Below are 11771 nucleotides of genomic sequence, written 5' to 3'. Positions count from 1 at the left end.
TTGATGCAGTTATGTCATGGAAAGTAAAAGTAACATTGGCCTGCTCTCTGATATTGAAATACGGTTGTCCAGAATTGGCCAGTATGTGCTAAAAAGATGCCACAAATTTGAAAAGCACCATGTAACTGTTGTGCTAGAAGGCAACGAATTTATTCTTCCTTTAAAATCATCGCTTTCATGTGATATTCAGAAAGAGGTGGCCCACAGTCTCGGTTTACAGGAGACTACCATAGTTTTAAGTTATTCTCAGAAGACCAGCCATTGTATTGCTGTTTCAAGTCACACACATTGCACAAGAAAGTGCTTTTGATCAATATCTCTGGACTTGGAGGTGTGAGGTCACATAAAGCAAAAGCTCATCCAGATAAGAATAAGTGTGGTCCATGTTGTAAATGTGGGATAAAAAAACAAACAGATGATACCATGTTGTGGGAAAACCAGAGAGGAATATGTCCGAGCTGGTTAAAATCTAGGGGCATGAATGAACAGTATTGTTTCTGCGATGCGTGTCGCCTAGCTTATATAGATAAAGAATTTTCTGGAAGAGATGGAGGGGATGATGAGAAAGCACCAATAATTGATGTCACAGAGGCCAATTGTTTATCTGTACTTTAACTGGCCCAGGTTTACACTCCACTGATGTTGATGACAAAAACCTCTTTCTCACACAGTTTAATCTCTACTCCAGTGATATCGATACTTCCGTTCCTGACATAGTGTGTCTTTGTCCAGAACACTACAATAAATGGATGGAAAAAAACTGAAAATACTGCAGCATGCCAGATTGTAGAAAGCGCATTACATCGAATGTGTGGTTTCCGTCAAATGTTGACTTAATCAATGGCTTCTTCCATGATCATGGTGACTACATGAATTTTAGTTTTGATGGAAAAAGTCAACTGTGCTGAAAATGTTACATGCAACTTTACCACATTGTTGAAAAAATGAAAAAAAAACATCAAGTGCAATCTCTCGAGACTTATAATGACCTTTAGCAAGTCATTGAAGACATTGCCTCCAGTATCAAAAATACAACTGATATCACTGATATAGCCCTGAACAAAATGTCACTTTTTATTGGGCTAAAATTATTAAAAAAGAGTCTGTCCTTCTTCAAGAGGCTAGAGATCTCTATTGTGAGATTGTAAGATAAATGTATGGATCAAAGGTGATCATGAACAAGATTTGCAGTATTATAATAGTAAATCAAATACATTCTCCAGAATGGAATAGGCAAAAATATTTGATGGCCATATTCAATTTACATCTCTACGTACTGGGTATAGGGTAAATGCAAAATATGGCACTCTAATTCTGCGTCTGGGAGCAAATGTAACTGACATGCTCCATATGCATTGCATTACTTTCACACAAAAAATTGGTTGACAAACATGAGGACACATGCAAGTAAATTGAGCAAAATCTTATAAAGACAACAAGAGATCAGTCTCCAAGCTTTACAAACATGTTACTGGCTGTAGCTTATGACATTAATAGCAGAGTATACAAACAGGCTGACAGTTTCTCTGAACAGTATGAAACTGCTGATTTATCACAGCTTCAAATCAATGATGCTGTTACCAGCACAAATCCAGTTTTGTAAATTTCTTATTTTAGATTACAATGAACAAAAGTGAAAGATCTGATCTACATAGGAAATCATTCAGCTTGGTGAACACTATCTTGGTTTTACGGTCCAACATCATTAAACAAACATAAGCGTATGCTACAGGTGTTCTATAATTTGTGTCACCTTTCATATATTGCAACAAAATGTGTATATCCATTGCACTTCATACTGGCAGACTATATTGACTCATACAGTGGCTCAACTACACTAAGGGAGCCGTCATTATTTACAGCCTGGGGGGTCGGAGGAATTGCTTTAGAAACTCCAAAATTTCGAGTACCCCCCTGCCAACCATGACATGTATGTTTGAGTAACCCCCCTCTCTGCTACAGAAATTTTGAGTGACCCCCTCAAAAAAAAAAATAAAAAAAAATGGGAAAGTTAAATATCTATACTGTAAAATGGATTACTGCTGTGACAGGCCCTGTACAGACCCTGATTAAACCCTGTGATACAGGTCTGTGTTGGAAAGAGGTTCCTTGGCTGTGACAGGGGCTGATGTATATGTCTGTATCCAGTGCTCTGATGACATGCAATGTTCTCTATAGGATTTTTTTAAAAGAGGGCGAAGATGTGATGCGAAAGTGCCACAAGCGACAGCAAAATTGGTCGCGGGGGAGGTCAGGGGTGTCCCCCTCCTGCCGTAGGAGCTTTTGAAAAAAAAAAGATTAAAATGGTGTTATTTGGTGGCACTTGGGGATTACTTTTCCAGGTTTTTTTTTATAAATTAAAATCTCAAAGGAACAGAAATCTGAGACAGTATTCAAAAACCTATATTCCAGTTCCCTGATTTCAATTATATTTTTTTGAAAACAAAAAAGTAGCAACAGACATACATTGATTCAAATTCAATATTTATTAAGGCATTCCACTGGTTTTAAACTTCATATAGAATCAGAATTGGCTTGCTTTACACATTTTCCCCTATCGGTAACCTATGCAATGTAGAATATAGAAAGCAGACGTTTTCTCACGATGATCAGGCAAGTATATCAATCTTTAATCAGGAAATACTGGAAAATGTACTAAACACTAGCCTCTAACATAAGGCTTGCCACGTCGAATAACTGATCATTCTCGTCTGAAGATCACAATAATGTGAAACACATAGTGTAATGACATTTTAGTTTCTACTTGAAACCACCCGTATTGTGTGTATAATATATATATATATATATATATATATATATATATATATATATATATATATATATATATATATATATATATATATATATATTTTTATATTTTAATATTTATCACATGAACTGGCCCGTATCTCCACCTGTGTGATATATATATATATATATATATATATATATATATATATATATATATATATATATATATATATATATTATATATATATATATATATATATATATATATATCTATTATATATATATATATATATAATATATATATATATAATGAACTGGCCCGTATCTCACCTGTGTGACGTACACCAGCACAGATAAGAAATCTATATTACCCCTGTTGTACGTCATCAACTGGAACTTTTTCCTGCATGGTACCGTTCATATCTGCACGTCAGGACGGACACAGACCGATTTATCGTGATCGATGACGTGTTCATGACATTTTTACAAAAAGTTGACCCAACAATACCGCACATGGAAACATAGAAGGCATATGCAACGAAATTTTGAGTATCTAAAACTCTGGCCATCCCGAGAATCGAATGGGTATACCGTCGATCGTTTTATTTTAATGGCTCAGTAACGTCGCGTTGCGCCTATAAGGCTTCAGTCGAGTCGTAAGGCAAGGCTCAATGTGGACGTCGTACCTGGCGATCCCAGTTGGCGATAAACCTGAAACCTACACCTCAACGTAAGTTCAATTGAATAAATGAGTACGGTGTAATCTTCGGGAAAACGACATAGGAGGAAAAAGGATAAAGTCATTCAACTAACAACGATAAATGTCCTTCATCACACAAAAAGTTCCGAAAATTCTCGCTCAGAATCAAACCTGCAGCGCGCAGAGTAAGGCTGTAGCGAAGACAGCTCTTAAGGCTATTGTCTGGGCTATTTTAAAACACTAACCGTGTAGTACCTTGTTTTCAGATTTTGTCATCTTTTTGTTGCAGTAGATGGTAAAATGCAGTGCAGGGGGAAAACCGGATATTCGGTTGGCATGGCGACAATTTCAGGGTTAAAAATATGAGGAAATTTGTGGCAAAGATATCTATTGAACGAAAAGTCATACAACAACCAAATTTTTTCTGTAGCATTCAGATGTATATGTATTACAATATGAACCTAAATCTATGACTGTATAAGATGTCAATATAAATTAAATCATAGTCATCTCGGTAAGATTGAAAATTAATAAATTTCACAACTTTCCGTCAAGTTTCTACTATGACATGATTGGATGACCTTGTTTTTTGAGGTTTATTTTGTAAAGTATTAAATTTCACATATGTTGGCTGATTTTCATTGCATTCCAACCATTCTTTCAAGAGTTATTACTGCCACAAGAAACGAATGCAGTACAAAACACAATTGTTAGGAGTATTGGATTGAAATGTTTACAACATAAAGGTGATACTCATACTTCATGCAAAGTTTACGACCTCAAAATAGGGTATTGGACAAGTTTAAATTGTCAGTTAGAATTCTATTTACAAAAGCCTGGTTGTAATTGCTTTCTAAGTGAAAAATGAACTGTTAATTATAAAAAAAAACATTGATTTTATAATCAGCATGATAATGAAATTCATGTGAGATTCTTTACTTGTTATGTATATGGACACCATAACGTCTAATATGGTTTGTTTTCTGGTTTAATTGCTATACCTGAATGAAAATCTTCATATGCCTTACAGTAATATCCACACAAAATATAAAACAGAATCATTTGTTGCAAATTTCTTCCCGATTACTCATTGATCTGGCTTTTTTAGACTGCAATTAGTCTCAAACTCACAATTTCCACAACGCCATATTTTTACCTCTGAAAAAGCTGCTTCAATAAGCAAGCAAATGGTCACTACTTCATACATGATGCCATAACTCAACAAAGTTTTTAGGCAACCAAAAATAGCGATTTACCTGTTTTGAATATATAATTAGACTAAATAAAATTTGACCAGGGGTCAGTGGGAAAAAAACGCGATTTTTCTCGATTTTAGTTAATATTTTTTGAAGAATGATATAGCTTATTTGAAAGTATTCATGTCGAGGGTGACAATGAAGGAAAAAAATAAAATTTGATTTTTTGAGCATTTTGACCGACATTAGCCCAGACGATGGCCTTAAGCTGTATTAAAATCTCTGCAGTGCAGTGCAGTGGAATCCGATGTATTTCGAAAGTTGACTCAGACGAAACTCACAACAGAACAGATCTCGTTTCCGTAAAGTAAAAAATTAGGATGTATCTACGGGCGAGATATGTGACACTGCAAACACAACAGTCCGTCACAAGACAACATTGACGAAAGATCAGGATCCGAGTTTACACTGGCGGAGACCGGTGACGGCAGCGTTGTGGCAACAAACAAACATGCAATGTGTGTCATCGAACTGAATCTCAGTTTCGCGCTCGCCAAGGTCGCGGTCGAAAACTTGTGTGATATTTTCAAAAGCCACGGCATCCCTAAGAATGAGAATTACTGTTTCGAATATGTTGTTGCATTTTACTTCATATATCTATTCGTACATATTCTAAATCACTATGGCTATCCGTCGCTGGCGAGGTGAAAGCTATGTCCGCTGATGGCCGACTTGCCTTGGCATCGACAGCGCGAGACAATGATATATATATATATATATATATATATATATATATATATATATATATAATATATATATATATATATATATATATATATATATATATATATATATATCTATCTATCTATCTATCTATCTATCTATCTATATATATATATATATATATATATATATATATATATATATATATATATATATATATATGTGCGTGTGTGTGTACACAAATACCAGGTATGAATATACATATCTTTACTATTATTGTTGTATTAATTTGTACCTCCACCAAATGCTTCAGTACATATTGAGTAGCCCCCCCCCCTTTCTTGTTCTCCACTTTTGAGCAACCCCTTCAGGGAAAGACACTTTTTTTATCCACTTGCCCTTCGGGCAAGTGGGTGGTTCAGTTCACTTGTCCGAATTGGAAAACCACTTGCCCAGTATAATTTACGTGTTTGAAAAAAGCTAAAACATCGGTTTTGTTAACTGCCAAGTGAGACTGCATATGCAATTTTGAACAAGAAAAATAATAAATGTGTGCCCATGGCACCCCATGCAAATATAGCAAAAACAGGTACACCGTGCATATATCATTTGAATATTCACGGAAACAACAGAGTAATGCAAAGTGTTGAATATTTTTAACTGGGACACACATGCTTTGTTTTCTGTGTAGTATGGCGTGAAATCAAAATAATGGTTAAAATGTAAATTTACTTGTCCAATTTTTCAATAAAGAATTTTTTTTTTAAAGCAGTGAATGACTATATCCTGTAAATAGGTAGAATTTAAAGAAAACCACAGAAAATTATGAGGAAGCCTTTTTTAGATCAACAAATTTCAAGATTACAGCTTTCATATTCATAGAAAAAATTCTTACAGTTCGTATAATAACATACACAATAACAGTTTGTATAATAACATATAATAACAGCCTTTAATGCTCATGCACAGACTAAATAGAATTTAAACCAGCAACCTAAGGCGTCGGTGTTTTTCAATGTATTTTGGAAGCTGAATTTGTCGATGTCAATCTCGCTCCAATTGCTTCTTGACAGTCATTTTAGAATGGGAAAATTCACAAACAGAGAGATTACAATGGTCGCCACGGACAAGTAACTTTTGGCTTATTGACCTGAAAATTAAGTCAGTGTTCATTGAAAATTCAAAGACTGGACCCATTGACATCTAAGCTTGCTCATGACTTTCATTGCATGCGGTCTTGCCATGATGCCATCCACTGTCACTCAACAAGTTAACATTGAAGAGTACGTCTTAGTAAAAGTCCCATTTTTGTGGTGATTTTTCACCACTGGACTTTATTTTTACCTTATTATAAACGCTCATACAAAGCACAAAAACCGCTGTGTGTTTCTTTTTTTTACCGTATCGACATATTGTGAGACACCGTAACCTCAAAGTCAATGCAATGAACTTTGGTGAACGTACGCTCCACCAGCTGAACAGCTTTTTCATATGCAAAATCAGCGTACGGTATTTAACCGGTGGTATTGTTTGAATTGCATTTTATTGAACGTGATTATATGATTCTTTCATCAATTCTTCATGCAATTTTACGAAAAATCTTATGGAAATGTTCACAATGACATAATATGATACCGTGTTCCCTCGCTAGAAAATCGCTCTCGTGAATTCGATTTCTAGGTAATTACTTTTTTCCACTTGTCCTGTAGGGCAAGTGGCATCAGAGGTTCAATTGCCCGAACGTGACTTTCCTTTGCCCTGGGCAATCGGACAACCCTTAGTGTCTTTCCCTACCCTTGTAACTTTCGATTTTTTGAGTGAACCCACCTCAGATTCCTCTGACCCCCCCCCCGGGCCATAAATAATGACGGCTCCCTAATTACCCTACTCAACTCTTTTGGCATGATTTGTTCAAAGTCTAAGGCCAGAGATACCATGAATAGGACAGTTTTGAGTACCCCACAAGGAAAACTTTGCCAGTTGCTTCACCCCAGATAGTTTTGTCATTACAAGTCTTGAAAATATTGATGTAGGTCAACCCAATGTCAGTCCACTTCACTGTTTAATGTTTTGCAATAGCTGCATATCCTGTACTCAGAAAACTAGCCCATCAGGGCAGTTTAAAGCAAGATCCTACAAGTCTAGCTGTGTTGAAATAGCTAGAACTTGTGATAAGAAATTATACTGCTGTCTTGCTTGGCAGCTAGTGATGAGACACGTATTTTGAGAAAATATTGCCAAGCGATGAACAAAACTATCTTGTTGGCCATTGATTTTTTTTACTTTTTTGAAAGGTCACAAAAGGTCAAACCAGTACAGTACCTGGTGATTACGCAGAGCTGCTCTGTCTATGCTATGCCATGAAATGTCCTGTTCAGATATATATACCCATGACAAAATGCTATTGTACACATTTGGCTCAAAGTTTCAGAATGTTGAACCTTTTCGAATCATTCGACAAGGGGATGGTCTGTATTCATTGCTTTTACACACAGAATGGCTTGATAGTGACTATGACCTCTGTGACCTTGACAATGGAAATATGCCCTTAAATCCATGGTATCAGGCTAATGCCAGATTGGCTGGACTGCAGGTGATACAAAGTAAAATGAATGAGATTTTTTGTGTGAGATAGTTTCCCTGTGCACAGAGGTTGTTTTGCTTATATCTCTCTTTACATGGCTTTCCGTAGCAGTAATTGGCAACTGAGAATGGCATCAATCAAGCAGCTAGCCCCTTTGTATCATGCTTTTGATTGGTCAACCTAGTATCTTCGTCTCCTACCAAGGCATCTCCATGATTTGCTGCAAGCACCATCTTGCATCCTAGATCACCTGCAGTCTGGGGATTTACAATAAGCATAACTGGCTTCAGCTGGAGAGAGCTTGCACTTGATGAAGCCCATGAACAACTTATCAATTTAAGTGTCAAAACTGCAGTTCATAAGCCCTCTCCTGAATTGCTTGACAACATGGCAAAGTATTTACCTTTCAGGGCTTCATGCCTTAAAAATCTGCATTCTGAAATAACCCCCGAAAAGAGTGGCAAAAGTGTACAGATACAGATAAATGCAGAAGGGAATGAGGGAGACTGCGGGGTTGTGCCGAGCGTATTATAAAAAAATCTGTGAGAGCTCTGTTTTTGCTGCAACCCCTGAAAAAAAATCTTTGGAAAAGTTGTTCAGGAAGACTTGATGACATTTTATGAAGTAGGTCAAAGAGCTCTAGCAGACTACATCTCTACTAGGCTTTTACATAAACCTTGTACAGAAGCTCCTGTGAGGAGGAGAAAATTAAAAATGCATGTTCAGGAAGGTTGTAGTAAAAAGGAGAACACGTACAGCTGATGCTGACAAAAAAATAGTTGACACCTGTTTAAAAAGGCAAATTGCTCACTCAATAAAATCTGGTGTGCCTATTAAAGGCTTTGTGCAATTTATTCCCCTCCCACGTGCAATCTGTGATGCAGATGGGTCTATGCACCATCAAAGCTCAAAATCAAACACAACTAAAGTATTACAAAAAAGATATGACACATGCAGCATCATAAGTGAGGCACTGCCTGAGAATTGGACAGCTGAAATGGTAATACTTGAAGGTATGTTTTGATTCAGTGTGCGCCAATAGACAGTGTTTTTGCTAAGGTTGGGGAAAAGAGGTAAATGATTTGGGAACCCCGGTAGCAATTCTGTGTCCCCTGATCTGATTGCATTGATACCAAGAGGAACCCTGGTAAAATGACTGGGGAACCCCGGTAACATTTACTGGGTACCAGCCTTAACAAAAACACTGTAAGATCCCATCATCAAACTTCAAAGACTACTTAATCTATACCATAAGGGACTGGACGTAAATTAGCAGAAAGGAGGGCCAGGGGGATTTGGGGGAGGGTCACAAATTTTGAACTCCTCTAAGGGGGAGGGACACAAATTTTTGGGCTTGTTGTCGGTGCACTAAAAGAAGAAAAAAATTGTTTGTGTAGGCAATTATGGTCACATGACATCACTCACACACTGCCTCTTACTTTTTATTAAGTGCTCATTCCCAACTCGCTGTGTATCTCTTCCCCACCATTATCTTAAACAGAATTGTCTCTCTTGTTGCCATTCTTATCGCCATTAAGTTTATAGCAAATCCAATCTATTGTTTCTCAGCTGACCCACCATATTAAAAGGATATTATGATTCATGGCATTCTGGCTGCACATTGTACCATGTAGTGTGTTTTGTTAATAAACACTGGACAGTGTTTTTGCTAAGGTTGGGGAACAATGGGAACCCTGGTAAAATTTCTGTTGTCCTCTAGTAAGACTGCACAGATATACCAAGGCTAACCCTGGTAAAATGACTTGGGAACCCTGGTAACATTTGCCTAGGTACCGCCCTTAACAAAAACACTGCTGGATATTACCACAATATCTTACATTGTTCTACTGATGTAGTCAATCTTGAACCTAACTATTTGACAATATTATTTCTCATTCCACTTTTTGTTGATCAACAAAAGTTCCCTCTCTTGCATAAGCCACTTCCCTTTAAAGTTTAAGGCCAAGCTCCACCCTGCATCAGTCACTTTTTAGGTACATGAATTTTAGTTTTTAGAGATACTATTGTTTGAAATTAAGAGCAAGCTTTGGTGTGATAATTGATAATTTTGATTCTAGAAAAATGATTTTAGTATACTTAAATATTTAGGTACAGTCATCTGATTGGTATGGCTACTTGTGGCATTTTTCAAGTTTATATTGGCTTTACTACGTGGGTACTATCTTTGGAATGGATAGTGTTCATTTGTGTTGTTGATGGCAGGATATATGACATTTGTTGAAATTTAATGTGGGTAATTTATACAGTGAATTAGCCATGTTGATCACTTATTCAGATTGAACTTGGTTAAATATGGTGAAATCCCAATGTCATTTCAGAATATGAAACTTGATTATCATGACATAGTGTTTGCCACTTCTGTGTCAAATCAGGATCAGTCTAATCCTCCCTTATCTAGGCTGCTCTCTACAGGTCTATTGGAAATATAATAAATTCAGTGAATAATTGGGTCATGCACACACATGTAGTTGTATATATGTACCAGGAATACACTTTAAACATACTTTCCATTATTTCCTCCCCACGTAGAGATTAAACTGCTCAATATATTGTACATGAACCAATTATATTGCTGTGGAGATCAATATGTCACATCGTGTTTCTGCAGTAATTCCCTCAATGGTCAACGTGATACATTCCAAAATTATGAATTTCACTAATATTTTGATAAATGTTAAATTATAATTCATAAGAAAAAATGGCAGGCACAATTGTGCATTAATATAAAAGAAAACATTTGAAGAACATTATTTATTACAATCATTCTTAGTGGAGTATAAGTGTGCTCTACTCCATTATAAGCCAATTTGGGCATTCATTATTGGAATTGTTGGACAGCCTATTGAATCACAGCATTCCACATCTGCACTTCAAAGCCAAAGTGAAAGGGCACATATTTACTTCCTACTTTACATGATATATGCCATTGACTTGGTGTAGCAGTCTTAGCCCTACGGGAATGGTTAGAGTATTCAGCTATTGGCTGCTTTGATTGCCTCCAACAATGGCATACTCATCACACACAGGTGCAACCACAATCGCAACGCAAAGGCCTATGCACCCAGTAGAGAGAGCTCTTCTGGGTAAGTACATGTAAGCCTTCGCGTAGCGACAGTGGTGCACATACAGTACAACTGTATCCTCCTAGCATAGGGCAATATTGCTGTTGTACCTCAATATTTGGACTGGTGTTTAGGTAGGACGTCAACTTGATCAAATCCTAAAAACTAAAAGCTTAAATTTGAAAAAAGGCAAAACCTTCAGCTTCGAAACTGCAGCTACGTAAAGCAATATATGATACCACGGTACTACCAAAAGAGTGTGGTAGCTCCTAGCTTTGCTTGGCAGGGCTGTGCGTTAATTACCAGTGTTATACTTTACTTTATTGCTCAACAACACACTTAAGGAGTGTGGTGAAGCAGAAATTGCAAAACTCACCAAACACTGGATGAAGCTGCTGCTGGGAGAGGAAATAAAGTCCAAATATACGGCCTGTGGTAGGAGGCTGTAAAACGCCGGTTACACACAACTGATCCTTAATATATTTTTCATAAACCAATAAGTCAATCATTTAAACATACAGACCTTTATTTACTGAAAATGATAGGCTAAAATGTACAGTGTACGTCCAGAGAACTTCTTGGTACAGCGCGACACTTGTAAACAAACTTGAATGCGTTGAAGTTATTTGTATATATATACAGAATGATGTTCACAGTCACACTTGGAAGTTGTGACAATTTAGTCCAGTTGTAAGTGAAACATATTTATGAAAATCATCATTAAATTAAGTACT

This window comes from Ptychodera flava (assembly GCF_041260155.1).
Source record: "Ptychodera flava strain L36383 chromosome 3 unlocalized genomic scaffold, AS_Pfla_20210202 Scaffold_27__1_contigs__length_13241970_pilon, whole genome shotgun sequence".
Classification (NCBI taxonomy): Eukaryota; Metazoa; Hemichordata; class Enteropneusta; family Ptychoderidae; genus Ptychodera; species Ptychodera flava.
This window is presented reverse-complemented; position numbering follows the sequence as displayed.